Below are 20049 nucleotides of genomic sequence, written 5' to 3'. Positions count from 1 at the left end.
GGCCTGGTTGAAGCCTCGGGCATGGACCAGCAGGTCGTCCAGGTACAGCACACACTGGTTCTGCGGGACCGATGCCAGCACCCTATCCATCAGCCTCTCGAAAGTCACCGGGGCATTGCACAGGCCAAAAGGCATGACAGTAAACTGCCAGAGGCCCTGGCCAATGGAAAAGGCTTCTTCGGGTGAGCATCGGGAGCGAGCGGTACCTGCCAGTAGCCGCAACAGAGGTCAAGGGATCTGAACCAGGTCGACCCGGTGATGTAGTCCGAAGGTGTCGTCTATCCTCTGCAGGGGGTAGGAGTCTTTCTGGTTGACCTCATTCAGCTTGCGGTATTTTACGCAGAATCTTCACAAGCCATCTTTTTTTTGGACCAGTACAGCTGGCACCGACCATGGGCTCGCGGAGGGCTCAATCACCCCTGCTGCGGCATATTCCAGATCTTTTCTTTGGCAGCGGTCCACTTGGTGTGAGCCATGCGCCCTGGTGGGATGCTGATGGGCCGAGCATCGCTGGTGTCAATGTCATGTTGGACCAGGGCAGTGCGGGTGCAGTCCTCATCCCTTGCTGTGAAGAGGTCCTCGTTGTGGGTGAGTAGTGCCTGCAGCTGCTTCGCTGGTACAGGTCCTCAATGGCACGCCTCACTTCCACGCAATGCTCAGGCCCCACCACAGCCGCCTTGTCCCCGGCTCACAGGCCCTGGACTGCCCCTGCAACTGCCGCCGTTGTCACCACCACTGCTTCTATTTCCCCTGGTTCTGGCAAGCCCGCGTCCCTCGGCCACCAGGTGAAGTCGCTCTCCTTGCCATACCAACTCTTGCTGGCCCAAGTCCAAACTGGCCCCCACTCACTGCAGCAGGTCCAGCCCCAGAATGCAGTCCTCCTGGATCGGTGCGAGGTAGCAGAGGTGGCACATCGTCGCTGTACCCAGATGGAAGGCAAGCATCTGTTTCCCCCAGACTGCAGCAAGCTGTCTAATCATGGTTGTCAGCCGCAGGCTGGAGGCCTCCCATCCTGAAGGGTTGGTGCCCTCATTGTCGAGGAGGACGCCAGGCCGGAGTAGGGTTACTGATGAACCAGTGTCAAACAGGGCCAGGCAGGGTTGGTCCTCGATTTGGCAGTGGAGGTACAGTCCTGGGCTCGGTGTCCCCTCTGTAAGTGTGGGGCTGTTTCGCAGGGGTCGCTACATGGGCTGCCTCCTTTTCCCCCTCAGTAGACTCGTCTTTTGCCGCCTCGGTCAGCCAGCAGCGTGCACTCCGACTGCTGGCGCTTCCAGCTACCCCGAACACGGCCTCAGCCCGTGTAGCAAGGGCCAAAGCCTGCTCCAGCGAGGCTGGCGCAGCCAGCTGTACGTGGTGCTGTAGCTCCTCGGGTGAGAGGGCCTTGAGAAAGGCCTGGAGAGCCATCTCCAGCTGTGCCTTCCAGGGGAAAGCCGCAGGGCCACCCCTCTCACGCCAGCCTCTCCTGCATCAATATTAATATAGAATATTATTGATAATAAATTGCCTTGGATGGTCTGTAAGCTGAAGATTTATAGAGGAGACACTTTGAGTCTTTTCTTTCCAGCTTGTAATTAACTTTTACCTACTATTATATTCTATTGCAGCCACTTTATGTAATGCAGCTCCGTACTAATCACAAAGGCTAGGAGTGTTAACACCCCTCTGTGTGATGTTATGTATATTAGACAGTTCTGCTGGGGAGGGGAACAGATTTTCAGTAGCATGCTCTGTTGTCGTTGTTGCTCTCTAACATAAGGCAACCAGCCATCAAATGTCCTATTTTTTTCTTACTCGATTTTCCGTACTGTAGTTTTAAAACTTGAACAAAGACATGCCGCATACATACAGTGCGATGTTTTAAAGCCACTACAGTATAGCTTGTGGGAAATACATTTATTTGTACTGCATTGAAGTTTAACTTGTTCAGAGCGCCCGACATTACTAACTCAGAACGTTTCATTGTCTTTTGCAACACTATCGACAGCAATGTTGTTAAAAGGAACTTCAAAATATATCCAAAATAATCACAAGTGAATGAGTTGAGGGTTTCGATAATAATAGAGAAATCATAACAATAACCATGCTAATCATGTTTCATGATAATCATGCAATCCAACTGAAAGAAGGACACTTAAATCAACATGAAAAGACTTTATATAAATCAGTTAAAAACATATTTTTATGCATGGAAAACGGGTGGTTCTTCTTCTGCGAGATCAGCTTAAAGTCTTTGTGTGAGCTGTAAGTTCTTTTGACCTCTTAATTAAGCATTTTAAACACTTTAATTTTATAAACACAACACACATTTCGTACAGAAATAAAATCATGTTTTCTACTGGTGTTAAGCAGATCACCAGGTTGCTGCCAAAATAGCACACCGTCCACTAACCGTGAAGACTGTTCTATAACTTTTTAAAAAAACATTTAGAAAAGTTGAATCTATACTGTAGGCATCCTCTCACGAGGCACCAGTAAATGTAGGAGATTTGTGCATTTACTGGGACAATAATTAATTGTAGCAGTAAGTCACAAAATGATTCTTTGATGGCTATTAGAATCAACCTTGCGGGATAACTCAAACAACGCACACACATGGATACTAATACAAGAGAATACATTTATTACTACATAAAATGTGCATAAACATAACAGATCTTATCGTGAGGGCTAGCAGAATACAAAAGGTATATATTCAATCACGAAGAGTTACAAATACCAAGAGGGACATACATTCAGTATATCATTCATTCAGATCGCTTATAAATGAACTTGGATTACAACTTCTGCACTAGATACTCAAAAGCAAGTACATCACTCATATGAATTAAATTGATATCAACTCAGATTGAGGTAACAATTGAATTCTATAGATGTATTGCAGAATGTTGAATACTCATCCAATCTGTGTGGACTCAGATCTCCTGCGGACACAAACAGTGGCAGGCTTGTTGCTGTGTCCAATCGGCGCTCTCTGGCTCAGTGCCAGGCAGTGCTGTTGCGGCTTGCGACGTGGTGGGAGAGATTTCTGCAGCGATGCTCTAGCATGAAGACCGGTGTCACGGATGTCAGAAAGGACAAACCATGGAACAACAGGAGAGTGAAAAGACCCTATGCGTAGCGGCGAGACGGGGGTTAGCCCGGGTTCAGCTGTTCAGGGAATGCCGTATAGAAACCTATGCCCTCAGGTAGTGGATGTGGGGCGACCTGGTGCTAGGCGGGTTTCAGGACATCCAAACGTCAATGCTGAGCCAAGGCAGAGTGAAAGACCCGGAAATATATAGCCCCAGAGAGAGGGAGAAACACCGGAAGGACAGCAGAGAACCAGAAATGAGAGACAGGACAGAGAAGGAGCGCCCTCTGGCTAATGGGGACGTGACAACTGGCTAGTTACTTGTGGCTTACTAGCAGAGTTTGTGCACAGGAGAAAAGTGACTGCGGGTCCCAGCAGGTAACACTATTTAGGCAGGAAGAAGACCGGTTCGTTCCTGATGTAGCAATAGTTCAGAATACTGATTCAGCTGTCCACAGTTCCGACCGTAGTTCACTTGTTGATCAGGTGAGCGTTCGTGGTGGGGTACCGGTGCCTCACGAGGCTTGCTGCTGGGCTAACCTCGGGTGGATCCTTTGGTTACGCACTGGCGACCTTCGTTCTCGACGCTTAGAACAAAGGAAAGTCCTGGCACTCGGACACACTGGCCGTTACATGGTTGTCCGAGCTGAGTCTGAGGATGTTCAGGAGGCGCACTGAGGAAGCCCTGTACTGCCTGTTTTACCCGGAGGAACTACAGTCTTTCATTGATTGAATGAAAGGCTAAGGATGAGTAACAATGCACTCTGACCATAGGGTTGTAAACAAACTTGGGATGAGACTCTCCCAGAATCTCCCAGACTTTAAGGTGCCAGAGATGACCATTTGTTAGGGTGGTTGATGTGTCTCAGCCTTGGGAGCTGTTCCTTATCAGGACACTCTATCAGCTAGAAAAACACCTAAATTGTGAACCAAATGGCCTCTCTGTATCAAGCACCACTGAGATGAAGGAGAGAGAGACTGGCAAGGGAGCAGCAAACTGAATTCCTGAACTTTATTAAGCCTTGCCACTACAATACAAATACCACAGACTGTCAGGTGTTAGCATAAACTATTAGTAATCAATAATATTGAAATTTGCAATGTAATTATTTGTTGCACTTCTTCCACCTCTTGTGAAAACATTAATTTACAAGAATTTGTTCAAATATACATTGAATCTGACTATCAGAAAATAAGTAAAATACTAACTTAAAAGTTAAAAAGGAAGGTAAAATATAATTTGAAATTAAGACAGGACACACTTGACATACAGGTGTGAAGTAGTTAACAGCTTCAGATTTTAAAGGCTGTTAATAATATCTTCCATGTCACATTAACATTGGAATGTTCTTACAAGTGTAAAAGGCGATACACAACGTGTCTCCTCTATAACTCTTCAATTTACAGAGAAATTCCACCAGAGCCACACAACATTGTCCAATAATACTCTTCTTGTGTCTAATTTCCAGGGAGTTACCCTGTTACAAAAGGGAACAGCACATCGGTCCTAAACTATGTTTAAAAAGTACATATGATGTCTGGTGGAGTTTCAGTGTTCACTTTTCTGTAATCTGTACAGAACCATGTCTCATCAATGTTTGGTACCAATAAACAGGAGGGCTTCAGAGACTTCCTTCTTTGAACTCAACTGCACTTCAGTAAATAATGTACAGTTTATCATTATATATATCATTATATTCTTTATCAAGAATACTTCTGCAATGCTTCTAGTTTAGCAGGATTTGCATGATAAGCACAATGTTTAATGGGGATGACATTACCCACGTCTATATCACTGTACGACACAAGTTTGAGTCGGAGTGTCTGTTAATAAAACACAGCTCATTCCACTACATAAAACTACTGCATGATTTATTTATCCATTTCAGCTAAATGAGAGGAGTCATGTTCACAATAAGCTATAATAGTGGACTATTTTATGCATTTGGCTTTATGAGAATCAGACCGAAAGGAATGCTCTGATCACGGTTTGAACCACCTGGGTGCAAATCGCTTTATTACAGTGCTCATTACCACTACAAGGACAATAGATGTTTTTTTTTAAAAAAAGAAACGAATATCAAAATGTTTCCAAAACATCCATTTGTGATACTTTAGCTGCTTAGTTACACAATTCCTTACTAATATAACTATCAAGTGATGTTAAATCACTACATTTATCTTTTTACAATAACAGCAAGTGGTGTTCTTACTATGTATTCTTAGAAAATGATAAAACGTTATACCTTTTTATGAAGTACAGAATATAACCTTAATAATGTTAGAACAAGCACGTTAAAACTAGAACCCACTGTAAATTGCCAAGTTAAAGACTTTGATACTTAAAAAATGTATGCATAATTAAATTATTTCTGATGAAGGTGGAAGACAGTGTAGTTTTGTCCAAGTGAGCAATCTTGCTTTTATCAAATGTATCAACTTTTTAAGTTTAATGATTCACATGCTGTTATACACAGTTTAAAATTATTAAAAGTCTAAAGAGTATACAACTTAAGTTCTTAATTTGAAAAAAATGTCACTCAGGAGTGACCAGCATTCAAAACCGGGCGATTTTCTGGCAACAGCTCAAATGCTGTACATTACACTTTTAGCTTTATTAGCTCCACCTGGCAGTTTTACAAGGTGCTTTCGGATACTATTATCCTATTTCAAAAACATGCGGTTTTGTTGTTGCAGTTGTACTGCATTTTAACTCAGAATACCTCATTCATTTTGAATGGCTGGATCTGTATATCTTTCCAGTCATGCAACTAGTTTTGCCATCACTTCACTTTTTAAGGTTCCACATTTTAACTTTTATTAATACCAGAAGATGTAATATATAACACATTTATTAAATTTATAAGTGCAAAGATTTGTTTATTATTACACTTTCCCTTACTAAATCATTATTTACCACTCCAAGTAATAATGCAGAATAGTACAATAAGTCAGTGAGGAACTGTTGCATTTTTTTTCAGAAGCAAGGTCCTTTACGAAGGAGTTATTTGTCATTCACATTGTTTTATTCTATTTTTTATTTTTGCATCAAGTAAGTATGACAGTCCTTTAGCATACAGCTTACTATCTGAGCAAATTATAAAACATGATTATTGCTCTGATTTATGTTGTTTTTTTTTAATAAGAGGAGCATAGTGGAATGTATTGTTATAAGCTACTGTAGGTGGGAACAGGAAATAAAATAATTAAAATAAACCTAAGCAATAGGTCTAATACTAGGTACGTGAATTCTGTAGCATGAGTTTTTTTTTATTTTTTGGCACACCTTTGGTGAAAGAATAGGATAGAATACTGAGACGCAGTTGTCAGATGAGGCATCAAGGCCATTAAGTAGGTCTACTCGGTGCAGGAAAGCCTCTGAGAGACTGGAATTAAAGTTGAAAGAAGTTAACTTTAATCTTCAATCTCCATTCCTAAAACATGGCTGTGTAGGGGTTTTGTAAATTTACTAGCACAATATTTGGCTGTAACGGTAAATTGCATGAGTTTACTTTGGGTAATAGGAATCAATTGGCTGAACAACAAGAAATCTTCATAAGGATTTACAACACTTGGAATACATTTCTTGATACATAGAAACAAAGTGTACATAAAATATTACACAAAAAAGCTGATACAGAAAAGATACATAAAGACAGGGATCTTATGTTATTACACTGTTGGTTACACTAACGTCCTCATACTGTAAGTCTCATTAAAATAAACATCCATCCACTCTTAAAAACTAAGGCTAGTTGAGTCAATTAAATTTATCTTAATGTGTGTTAATATAACAACTTTATTCTCAAGCATTGAACCCAAGCACAAGGTGAATGCAACCTATTCCTTTAAGAGGTGAACAAATGAAAGAGCTTGGTATGTTCCTATTTCTTATATTCTGAATAGTGGGGAAGCAGGCATCACCTGATCTGTGGAGATTTGTTAGGCATGTGGTGCTGTGACCCAAGTTCAGAAGCTAATCCAGCGTTGCTGTGGAGCGCAAGTAGATGGGCTGCTGGCTGGAGAGGGTGGAGCAGCATATCCGACTTGAGCTCTAGTTCCAAGTCCAGTTGAGCTCTTTGGTACTTCTTCTCCTTTGTATGCTGGCTTCCTTGGGTCTTGATGTCCTCTCCTCTTGAGCCTAACTCCCTGGACCTAACTTCCTGAACTTAACTTCCAGTTCTTCTGGTGTTCACAAGACTAAATTCATGGTCCTAATCTCTGGTCCTTCTGGGCCTCACTTCCAGACATAACTTCCCCGGGGCTTACTTCCAACTTGTGATTCTTGGCTTGCCCTATTTATTAGCCTCAGATGAAGACATTCCAAAATATGGTCTGCCAGAGTTCTGGTTGGCCAATTCAAATCAGTGATGTGCATATCTCTCCTTCAGGACTTTTTATTGCGTCAATCAGGAAAGGTAGGATAAAAAGTCCAGTATTTTGGGAAGACATATAACTTCTTCTGAGTAATACAAGTCTAATAATTAGAATTCTAAACTACTCATGTTTGACCCATTCTTTTGATACCAAACAAGCATAGCCCACTTCGTCATGATACAGCCAGTCCTTCATTTTATCAATGTGGAACGAAGAATGTTTTTTTATCAGGTCAAATTTCTGATTTCCTACACAAGCAACAGTAGGGGGTTGCATCCCATTTCGCCACTTTTTGGGTGACTCGTTTTTTTTCTAACTGGGACCCTCAATCGATATGGATGGATCAGAAAAATCTTTTCTAAATCCTAAATTCCTTTAATAATGCTTGTTGCAATCAGAAGTCTGACAGTTTCTTCTGTTTTATTATAAATAGCTCTTTAATTTTAAGACCACACATGGGACATCTATTGGCATTTCTTGGATATCTCTTGTTTTGTGAGGTTTAATGCAGTTGGTAATGTTTCTTTTGCATATAACCATGTGATTTCTTCATTTGTATGGTTGTGGTACATAGGATATCTATATGGATTATTTTAAGGTATGTTTGCTCAGTTTCCTGAGACAGCAGCTTACAAACCTCATTCTTTCCATTCTTTGCAAGTCGTGGGCCCAAGTTTATAGCCTTGTCTCTTGTGTTGGTGAATCTCTTCTCTTGACTTGAGAATCACCAGGGCTAATTTGTTCATGTCCAAATGGTTTTATGGCTGTGTCTGTGCAACTCTTATCTCTCCTTGAGATAGTGGTTCACAGTTCTTGTAGCCTTGGTGGAGCCACAAGGAATAAAAAATCCCCCATTATTCACAGATGCAGACTCACTCTTTTGCTTCACTCTTGTTATCCCTCGCAATTGATTTTTACAAATATTTTTCCCTAATCTCTTTATGATGGCAGGAATATTAAAAAAAAACCTGGTCACCATGCCTGGTGCTGATATTGATTTACTCTGGTCCAGGTAGTGCTCTTGAGGTCCTTTTTGCGTATGTAGCCATCTTATTCCTTATTACACCTATACTTAGCTCTCTTTATTGGCTTCCTTTCAGGTATAGGACAGACTTCAAAATCCTACTACTTACTTCTAAGGCTCTCAGAGGTCAGGCACCTGTCTATCTAATGGAACTTATTAATGTATACAATCCATGTTGCCCGCTTAGATCACAGAATGCAGGTCTTCATATTCGATGGTGGTAAAGTAACGCAGTTAACGTGGTGTCACGTGGTTAACTATCCGGGGTCGCCTTGTAAAACCACCAGGGGGAGCTTAACCTCTCATGTACAGCATTTGAGCCTTTAATTTTGAACTGTGTATTACAGCATGTTAATCATCAGTCATTAAAATGTTGGTATATTTTATGGAAGCAAGATTGCTCAGTTGGACAAAAGTTCACAACCTACCTTTATCAGAATTATTTATGCATCAAAGCCTTTACTGAAGATATTACTTATAGTATTAATAATGGATGACTTTGGACAAGCTGTATACTCAAAGTATAATTTCTTTAGCACATTTGTACAAGCACTTGGAATCTGTCCAAGCCATACTTTGTCAGGCATTTTGTTTTACTTCAACGGGCATAAAAACTCCCTTGCTTTTAACAGGGCGTTTCATAATTTCTAACTACGAAAATGATTTAAAATGTTACACTTATCATTCAACTAGAGCTTAAAATATCACAAGGATCCTCAAGAGCACAGCAAAGAGTGTATTAAAAGACACTTGTATTTATCAACGCTTTCTTTTCCGTATACCAGATTTTATGGAACCACTTCAGAGGGGTGTCAGCCAGTCAGATTCCAGGAATCGGCACTTTAAAGGAAAAATACACACCGGTATTCCATTTCTCCCTAACGATTTTAAGCATTGAAGTATTTAACTAGCATGTGAAATAGCGTGTGAAAAAGTGGTAGTTTTAAGCTTTTCTGCTAATATAATATGGAATCGCGTATCTAAAGAATTTAATAACGGTATTCGTGTGCTGCGACAGAGCTGTGTAGGACTGTTTCGCCTGACTGTTCATGCGAACTGTCTTGTAGCCTACTGGTCTACGTGAGAAACTACCCACTGACAGGTTGTGTGTTCGAATCCAGCTGGTGCTGGACTTTTCTTTTAACAAACATTTCTTCGAAAAAATAGAATAGCGATATTATGGACAATCAATTGACTTTAATATTTCAAAATATCGCAACATGATCGATATTTGCGATATTTTGAACATATCTTCCCTTCTGACAGCGGTTCCTACTTCTAGTGTGTGTGTGTGTGCAACAGAGTAAATTTTTATAGAGAAATGGAGGCTGGACAGTATGCGTTACAATATAAACATTTATATTGATTTAAATCGTGTTCTGATTTAAATCGCAAACGCATGTTTAATTATATGTGTTTTTTATCATAATCAGGCTAATGCAACATAAATTGATACAGTATCTTTGTCTTCTAAGTATCTTAATAAACTTTCAGCATAGCTTTCTACCCGTCAAGATTTATATTTCTTGGGATTTTGGGATCAAACGTGGAAGGATTAGATTATAATCGTTTTTATTTGTTAAATATGTGATTGTATTTCTGAATGTTATATGACACCTACAGTAGTTCACTGCTTTAAATACATAGAATTAAGAAAGTTATGTGTAGCACTTTAGATCTTTTTTCTGAACCAGGGAAAATCTGATCATGTTTCTCTATAACAATAATAAAAAACTTTATTTTACATATCGCCTTTAAAAGTGGCATCTCAAAGCAATACAGTAGATCAAAAAACAGTTAAAAGGGACCAAATTAAATACCAGACAATCGCAAATGCGTTTTCAATACAATTATTTTATTCATTCAGCAGTTTGTGAGAGGGACATCCAGCAGAGAGAGACACACACACCGGTTTTCATTGACAAAATTGTTTTTTTTCAATTCCTCTTGTCTAACAGGAATGTTTTGTTTGTGGACAGACTGTTAGACAAGAGGAAAAGACCCCCTCCTCCTACGAAGCATTAATCGGGTATCTAAGGAAAATTGCAGTATACCTTTGTTCATGCACATCATTATACAGTATCTCATTTTGTATTTCGATAAAAAAAATCGTTTGCCCAGCCACAACTGTTGTTATTGTTTTTATCCTGTAAAGCGTTTCCTTTTTCTGCGTTTTCCATTTCCTTTTTCTGATCACTCACTTTCAGGATACACATCTCACCTGTCCTGTTCTTTGTTTTCCTGGTTTGCTGATTATGCCTGCTGCGGTCCACTCCTACCCTCACACCTAAAGAATACTATTTTAAATTTCTTGGCGCAGTTCATTAACCGTTGTATGTGCTGTCCGCGCCCAAAATGCAATTTAAAAAAAGTCAAAAACCGCGCTCAAAATGCAATTTAGAGCTTAATAAAATACACTCCACAGGCAAAATTAAAGATGATTAAAATCTGTAATCTTTCCACTTGTACTGTGAGTCATTGGAAAGTTTCTGCTTTGTGTAAGGATGGTGAGAAAGCTGTGCTCAATGTATTTAAGGGACTTAAAAGTAAAAGGAGATGCTTCATATTGCTTGACTAATTTTAAAAACCAAGTTATAAATGCAGACGCTCCCTCGGTGCCGCGCCGGGGGTAAATATCAAAGTACACATTCCCAACAAGAATTGTACTCATCTGTCATGCAAATAAAACACCTTGAATTTAATTGAATTGAGGGAGAGAGGGGGGTAGTGGGACAGAGATACTGTAGACAGACTCAAGGCAAATAAGATACTTATGGGTACGCAGGCATTCACGACAGCAACATACGAAACGTTTGCACGTACTGTATAGTTAAGTTATTACTTGGTTTCCAAAGTGCAATGAAATACAATATTGTTGTTGCTGCTGTTCTGGTTGTTTTTATCCCGTAAAGCGTTTTGAGAAGCCACCTTTAAAGGCGATATATACTGTAAAACCGCTGATTCTTATGGAATGTGTTCCGCAGGAGATTCAAATTTTTATTTATTTATTTTTTAATCGCGTATCTTAGGAAATCTCAGTATAACTTTGTTCATGAACAGAGGCATGTTACATTATCATTAGTTTTTTTAACAAGGCTTGCCAGCTAATGTGAATCAAAACCTGTCTTGCTAGCTTTTAAAGTCATGCATGTGTAAACTGTACTAGAGGGCATGCAAGTTACTCTGCCCCTTTCAGCTGCAGGGAGTCCCTCTGCTGCAACACACAGCAGATAGAACGGGAGACTATTGCCTTTCATATCTGACACCAGTGAAGTAAAAGGGGTGTCTAAAGGGGTGATTTCAGACCACATTTTAGTTACTTTATTTTGTTTACTTTTAACATTTCTGTAATTTACAGTAGATGTCACAATAGAAGCCCGAAGCCTATTATACTCAGTCTAGCCTTGGATCCTCTGAGTCCCATGACTCAGTCTTGTCTGCTTTCCTAGAATAAAACCAGTTAAGTCTTGTGTACTATGCAATTTATATTTTCCGATTCCGTGCATTCCCTTAATGTTTAGAGTTTACTATATTCTCCAGACTCAAACACATAAGTACTAATAGCTCTGTCCGTTTAGGAGACTCTTTGCAGTACTGTGTCCCACTACCCCCATGAATTCTTTAGGTTGGGTCTAATATTTTCCAGTAATATACAGAATGGCATACAAAATGCTGTCAGGCAGGTAACAGAAAAGAAAAATATAAATATTTCCATTTTACAGACGTTCACACATTTATAACATTTCGGCTCAATAAAAAGCTAACCCAATAATTAAATGTGATAAAGTATAGTTTGGATGTTTATACATTCATGTTAATCATATTCTTGATTTATTTCAATAAGTATTCATGTTTCATTTGCTAACTTAGAGCATATTGTGTAATGAAGAATAAAATAGCTGCATGACAAGTGACTTCCTTCTCTCAGTGGAAATTAAAAGGTAGCCTGATAAATTATAAGACAGTAAGAAAGGTTCCAATCAGGAGGAGACAATTCTTTCCATTTTTTTTGTTTGATTGCTGGTAGCAAACTGATCTGAGGATCTACTCCAGCTCTTTCTCTTTTTATCATACAGTAAATTTTATTTTCTTGCTTTCTGAAACATAATATAACAAAAAATAACCTCACAAACTCAAAGAAAAAATTTTGCTCCCCCCCCTCCCCTTGGCAGTACTTCCTCCCATGCTTTTAACTAAGGACATCTAAAATACTGTCAAACAGCTACAATGGTATCTCTGTACAAGGCTTTGACTGTATCAATCACAGCACCTACCGTTCCCTTACCAGCAGCAACATGGATTCTAACACTCAGACATTAAAAAAGTCAGGCCAAGAGAGAAAATACTGAGCTTTACAACATGCGGTACCAGTAACATTTTACCCACAGTAGACTCACCAACCAGATGTGTTTCAGTTTCTGTGATAAGGCTAGATTAATCATATCCTCTCCTCTAGTAGGAGCACCAAGTGTAAACATGTAACGTCCCTATTTAAAATAATGGCAAAACAGAAGTTCACTCTTTCTAGAACATAACATATGTTATGGACACCTAAAATGTATAAAATAGTGTTCACAGCATCTCATAATAGAGGCAAATGGGGAACTACAAACTAATTTCATACAATGCCATCCATGAGGGGTTAAATACACCCTGAGAGAAATTAATTTCTGGATAATTCAACGGCTATGATTTCTGGAATATGTATTATCCCAAATATTTTCAAAATAAATTGAATCATTTCAATGAATCTGTGCCATTCAAGTACCTACTCCAGACAGTAACCACTGCTAAGGGTTTATATGAAGCTTGCATTAAAAGTCATAAAAATGTCATGTTCCCATAAAAAAGTCATGTCTTGGAGTATAGACCCCCAAAGGAATGCCATAGACTCAAACTGCAAAATAAACACATACAGAAAGAAAGTATTTGTATTGTAATTGCAAATCCTGGTATGAGTGATTGGTATGACTTTCCTCATTACAAATCTCTTATTAGAATTTAAATTTCTCTGTAACTCCAGGTCAGAACAGAGAAAATGTAACTGCCTTAAGGAGTTTACGATTATGAAAAATAGAAGGATAAGCATGATACGTATGTCTTCTGTCATTTTCTAAGTCATGTTACTGAGCACCAAATCTTATTGAGAATATGAATCCATTTAAGCTTTATACCATTAAAGTAAAGGTTTATTCCATGCTGAAAATGTTTGTACCAGACTTTTTTGAGGCCTGTTTAATTGTGTCTGAAGTCTGATGTTGTAAATTTTATTGTTAAAAAGATCCATGAAAATGTCACTACTAAAGTTAGCTGGTACTGTTGGTATTGTAAGTGGCAAGTAGAGCTCATAGTTTACCGCTCCTGTCTTTTTGAGCAAGGAAGAGCTCTTCATCTGCAACATATCTTTATGAAAGCGACCCTTTAAGAACAAAACAAATTCCATAATTTGGTAACACCATGGCTGAGTCATTCATTCCTACCTCAGACATTGTACTACACTCATACTGTAAGTACTTCACACAAGTGCCAAACATCTTTTTCAACTTTCACTTTTGCAAGTGACAGAACTATAACAATAATTTATTATTAATTACTGGCAAAGGATTGTGTACAGCATATAAAAATTTTCACATACACATATTGTATATCATTAAAACCTACACTTGTTCTCTCAAATCTATAAACAATAGTTTTATATATTTATTTATTGGAAAATAGCAAGTGCACAAAAACCAGGCAGACAGTTGGTAATTCTGTTTGATAGGTATGCTCAGTATTATATCAGGGCCATACCAGGACCGTTCCACACAGTAATGACTATAGGTTATTGTGAAGTTAAAGGGAACTTCAGAGATTGTGCACTTTAAAATTATAAAGTGTTTAATAACCTTGCAATTGCTTTTAGTAGAAAAGCGATTAGGTTTATGAGCAATCTAATTACCTATTCGCTTAAAACGCTATATAAAATAAAGTTTATTTAGAGATGAATGATCAGTGTCGCAGTTTAAATAATTTTTGTAGGAGGGCTTGGACAGATTCCAAGTGCATTTCTGCAATTTACGTTGCATTGTCCAATGTTCTGTTGTAATACAGGCTAGAATACAGTTACAGTAGTCTAAGCTTTATCAGCCTATTTAAAATATTTTTTTTGAATCCCCGGCGGAACACACTCCATAGGAATCAGCGCTTTTATACAGTATATCGCCACGAAACACATATATTTAAACACACGTTTACGATTTAAATCAAACCGCGATTCAAATCAATATAAATGTATATTTTGTAACGCATAGGTGACTATTCATTGTTATTAAAAAGACTTAAATTCGATCATGTCGTGATATTTAGAAATATAAATTTGTTTGGTGCGAGTGAGGTTTTATTTAATCTCTGACCAAGGGAAACGTTTCATTTTTTCAAAGAAATGTTTGTTAAAAAATAAAGTCATAGTTCCATGGGATTCAATCACAGACCATGTGACATGGGAGTCAAGAAACTAACACACAGCGCCACCGGATTTAATAACGCAGTAAAAACGCTATAAAATGATGTGACTAGGCACAGAAAAAGTTTACAGCACAGTACAATAATAAATGCCGACCATGACTTTAGAAGCATAAAGTACCTTACACTCAATTTTAACACAAGCTGTCTTTCTGTATGAACCTCTAAGCTGGTTCATACAGAAAATGTAGAAATGCATTAGCCTGATTATGATTAAAAAACACATAATTAAACACGCGTTTGCGATTTAAATCAGAACACGATTTAAATCAATATGAATGTTTATATTGTAACGCATACTGTCCAGCCTCCATTTCTCTATAAAAATTTACTCTGTTGCACACACACACACAATAGAAGCAGGAACCGCTGTCAGAAAGGAAGAAGGTGACTATTCATTGTTATCAAAAATGACTTAGAATCGATCATGTTGCGATATTTTGAAATATAAAAGTCAATTGATTGTCCATAATATCGCTATTCTATTTTTTCAAAGAAATGTTTGTTAAAAGAAAAGTCCAGCACCAGCTGGATTCGAACACACAACCTGTGCGTTGTTAGTCACGCACCTAGACCAGTAGGCTACAAGACAGCTCACATGAACAGGCAGGCGAAACAGCCCTACACAGCCCTGTCGCAGCACATGAATATAATCATACCGTTATTAAATTCTTTAGATACGCGATTCCATATTATATTCCCTTTTAATCAAATTCTAAAAGTATGCTTGTTGACTCCGGTATCACGTTAGTTAAAGACTTCGAAGCTTAAAATGTTTAGGGAGAAATGGAATACTGGTGTGTATTTTTTTCTTTAAAGTACCGAGACCAGCTATATACTGTATGTTTATGTTCCAAAATTAATATCGTTTATGGCCTTCAAACGCGTTACAGTATGCTCCTATTCTTTTTATGCTCAGCTACTAAGATTTCCCTTCAGTTGTAAAATTTAATATCTACAACGGGCACAGTAAAGACGTTTACAGTAAGTCTTTCTACGACAGACCAACGGACCACGAGTGCCCCTGTCGGTCAACCAATCACGCACCGCGTCATAATGCGTCATGTACCGCTGTACCGCTCACTTTGAATGGCTGCATCTGTATGTAAAAATTAATTGAATTGAATTATTCCATTGATTGCATTAACTGTTGTTTATTCCAATCTGAGACTTTTCCTTTGTATCCTAATCCTACAAGCCCCATTTTCTGAAATCTGCCCCGGGGATAATTGCAGTGTTGTGGGTCTGGTTAGTTCTCAGTTTTCTCCAACAGCCCTTTGTTTATCGCTGTAGCCAGCCAATCTTTCCATCCCCTGCAAAGATTTGAAAACCAGTGGCACCCCCTTGAGAAGCAATGACTGCAACTAAATGTTTTGTGTAACTGTTGATCAGTCTCTCACATATGTTTTTGGTTAGGATCAGAATTTTTATATGTTAATTAATAAATCTGCTTGCCTGTTGAGAATAATTGTCTTGCTACAAGACCCACATTTGGTTAAGCATGTTTTGGTTTGTCACAGACAAATGGCCTTACATTCATCTTCTTCCGATACCATGGAGAATTCAAGGTTATGTCAATGATGGCAAGCTGTCCAGGTCCACACGCAGCAATATAATAATAATAATAATAATAATAATAATAATAATATTACACTTTATTTTATATAGCACCTTTAAAGGTGGCTTCTCAAAGCACTTAACAGAATGAGAACAGCAACATCAACAATTAAAAATAAACAATAAAAAATACACAAGATAAACATGATGAGGATATTCAGAGGAGACAGTAAATGGTGGTACTATAGTAAGAGTAGAGGAGTAAAGAACAGAACCAGTTAAGTAAAGGATCTTCTAAAGAAAAAGGTTTAGAATCTGGATTTGAAAGAGTTTAGAGAAGGTGACTCTCTGATGTCTTTGAGGAGAGAGTTCCAGAGCTTAGGGGGATAACAGGAGAATATACCCCTGTAGGGTTTTTGTGCATGTACTGGGACAATTATTAATTGTGGCAGTAAACCACAAAATTATTCTTTGATAGCTATTAGAAAATCGACCTTGCAGAGCAGCTCAGCATCGCACACACACTGCCACTAATACACGAGAATACATTAATTATTACATAAAATGTGCATATAAACATAACAGATCCTATAGTGAGGGTTAGCAGAATACAAAAGGTACAAATACAAATACAAATAATAATAAGCCTTTATTACAACTTCTACACTAGATACTCAACAGCAAGTATATCACTCATAGGAATTAAATTGACATCAGCTGGGGTTGACGTAACAATTGAATTCTTGAGCTGCAAAGTAGAATGTTGAATACTCATCCAATTTATGTGGATTCAGATCTCCCGCGGACACAATGGAACAGCAATAGGCTGTTGTTGCGCCCAATTGGTGTCCTCTCGCTCAGAGCCAGGCAGTACTGGCACAGCTGGAGGTGAGAGAGATATTCCTGCTGCAGTGTGCTGGCAGTGACTCTCTGAAGACCTGTCTAGTTAGTCCTGGCTGAGCTATCAGAGTTTGTGCACATGAAAAGTGACTGGGGTCCAAGCAAGTCACACTCTTTAGATAGGAAGAAGACTGGTTCATTCCCGTTTTAGGGCTAGTCATGAATATTAAGATTCAGATGTCGACAGTTCTTACAGTAGTTCACTTGTTGATCAGGTGAGCATTCATGGTGACTGAGGCTTGCTGCTTGGCTAACCTTGGCCGGATCCTTTGGTTACGTGTGGGCGACCTCCAGTCTTGACTCTTAGAACAAAGTCAAGTCCTGGCATTCAGACACGCTGGCTGTCACGTGATTGTCTGAGCTGAGTCTGAGAATGTCCTGGAGGAGCCATCTATTGGGCCTTGTGCTGCCTGTTTTATCGGGAGGAACTACAGTCATTCATTGCTTGAAAGTTTTGCAGGCGTTCAAGGCCCACATGGGGTTACCCTGCCCTACCGGTTTCTGATTGGCTGATTGACGTGGAGGATGAGTAACAGTGCTCTCTGACATTAGTGTTGTAAACAACCTGGGATGAGACTCTCCCAAGGAATCTCCCAGACAGTAAGACACCAGAGATGACCGTTCATTAGGGTTGCTGGAGAATCTCAGTCCTGGGAGTTGTTCCTTATCAGGATACTCTATTAGACAGAAAAACACCTTAAATCTGAACCACATGGAATGGTCTCTCTGTGTCCAGCACCACTGAGATGAGGAAGAGAGAGACTGGCAAGGGACCAGCAAACAGAATTCTTGTATTATTAATAAGCCCTGCCACTACACCCTGTAGCGGCGAGGCTTATTAATAAGGCAGAATTAAGTGTTTCTGAGCTTCCCAAATGAGGCCCCATTTTTCTGTTCATCTCTTTGGTGCAGCCACAGAGAAACCATTCATGCAAGATGTTTTCTTTTGATATGGACAGCTCCCAAAGGGGGATGCACTTAGCTAAGCCTGGCTATCATGATCAATGGTCATCCATTGGCGCCTATCTGTCTAGGGAGTGCCAGTTGGACATCTGGACTGCATTACTAAGTGTCAGGAGTAAGTGACTCATATCTCACCTTGATCAACCAATCAGGGACCGGTAGGGCCGAGTAACCCACGTGGGACTCTGATGCCCATGGAACTTTCAGCCAATCAATGAGCTGAAGTTCCTCCAGGTAAAAACAGGCAACACAGAGAGCCTGAGAGATTCAGATTCAGATTCAGATTCAACAATTCTAAAGGGAATTCAAAGGAGAATTCCAGGGCAGGACGGCCTAGGAGCAGAAGGCTCCCAAGGGCAGGACATTCTCGCAGCGCGCCTCCTGACCATCCTGAGACTCAGCCCGGACAACCACGGAACGGCCAGTGTGTCCGAGTGCCAGAACTTTCCTTTGTTCTAAGAGTCTAGAGTGGAGGGTGCCAGAGAGTAACCAGCAGCAGGCCTCGTGAACAGGTCGGAACTGTGGAAAGCTGAATCACTATTCAGAACTAGCTCTTCATCATAAACGAACTGGTCCTCTTCCTGACTTGCTGGGACCCACAGTCATCTTTTCTCCTGTGCACAAACTTTGCTAGTTAAAGCCAACACTAACTAGCCGGTTAGTGAGCATCAACAGCGCACCGTCGCAAGCCGCACAGCACAGCCTGGCACCGAGCCAGAGAGCGTGGATTGGACAGCAACAGCCTGCAACTGTTTCTTTGTGCCCGCAGGAGATCTGAATCCCCAAAGATTGGATGAGTATTCAACTTCAATGCATTACAGCTCGATAATTCAATTGTTATCCCAACCAGTTGATATCAATTTAATTCCTAATAGTTATGTACTTGTTTTGAGTATCTAATGTAGAAGTTATAACCAAGTTCATTTACGAAACGGTCTTAATGAATGATATACTGAACGTATGTCCTCTTGATATGTGTAACACTTTGTAACTGACTGAATATATATCTTTTGTATTCTGATAACCCTCTCGATAAGATCTGTTAGTTTTACATGCATATTCTATGTATTAATAAATGTATCCTCGTGTATTAGTACCTGTGTGTGTGCTTTGTTTGAGTTATGTCGCATGGTTGGATTCTAAAGCCATCAAAAGAATCAACTTTGTGATTTACTGCTACAATTAATAATTGTCTGAGTAAATGCCCAAACCCTACAGAACTGGTGCCTTCAGAGAGCCACTATGATTACATATTTGGCGTCCCTGAACCAGCTTTCCCTACAACCCCATAGAATGTAAATGGTCTTGGGGGACAGTTAGGAGACCAGAATTAGAGGAGCAAAGGTTGTGAGATGGAGGGTAGGGCAATAATAGTTCAGACAGGTACTGAGGTGCCAACTCATGCAGAGCCTTACAGGTGAGCATTAAGTTTTTAAAGTCGACACAAAAGTTGACAGGAAGCCAGTGCAAGGACTCCAGAATAGGAGCAATGTGATCACTTGCACTAGACCTGGTCAGGATTCTGGCTGCCAAATTTTGGACATACTGGAGTTTGTTCAATGTGGATTAAGATGTAGAGTGTAAGATGTAGTGTAGAGCATTAGTGTAGTCAATTCATGAGAAGACAAATGTGTTGATCAGCTTTTCAGCCACA

Source organism: Lepisosteus oculatus, chromosome 13, assembly GCF_040954835.1.
Source record: "Lepisosteus oculatus isolate fLepOcu1 chromosome 13, fLepOcu1.hap2, whole genome shotgun sequence".
NCBI lineage: Eukaryota > Metazoa > Chordata > Actinopteri > Semionotiformes > Lepisosteidae > Lepisosteus > Lepisosteus oculatus.
This window is presented reverse-complemented; position numbering follows the sequence as displayed.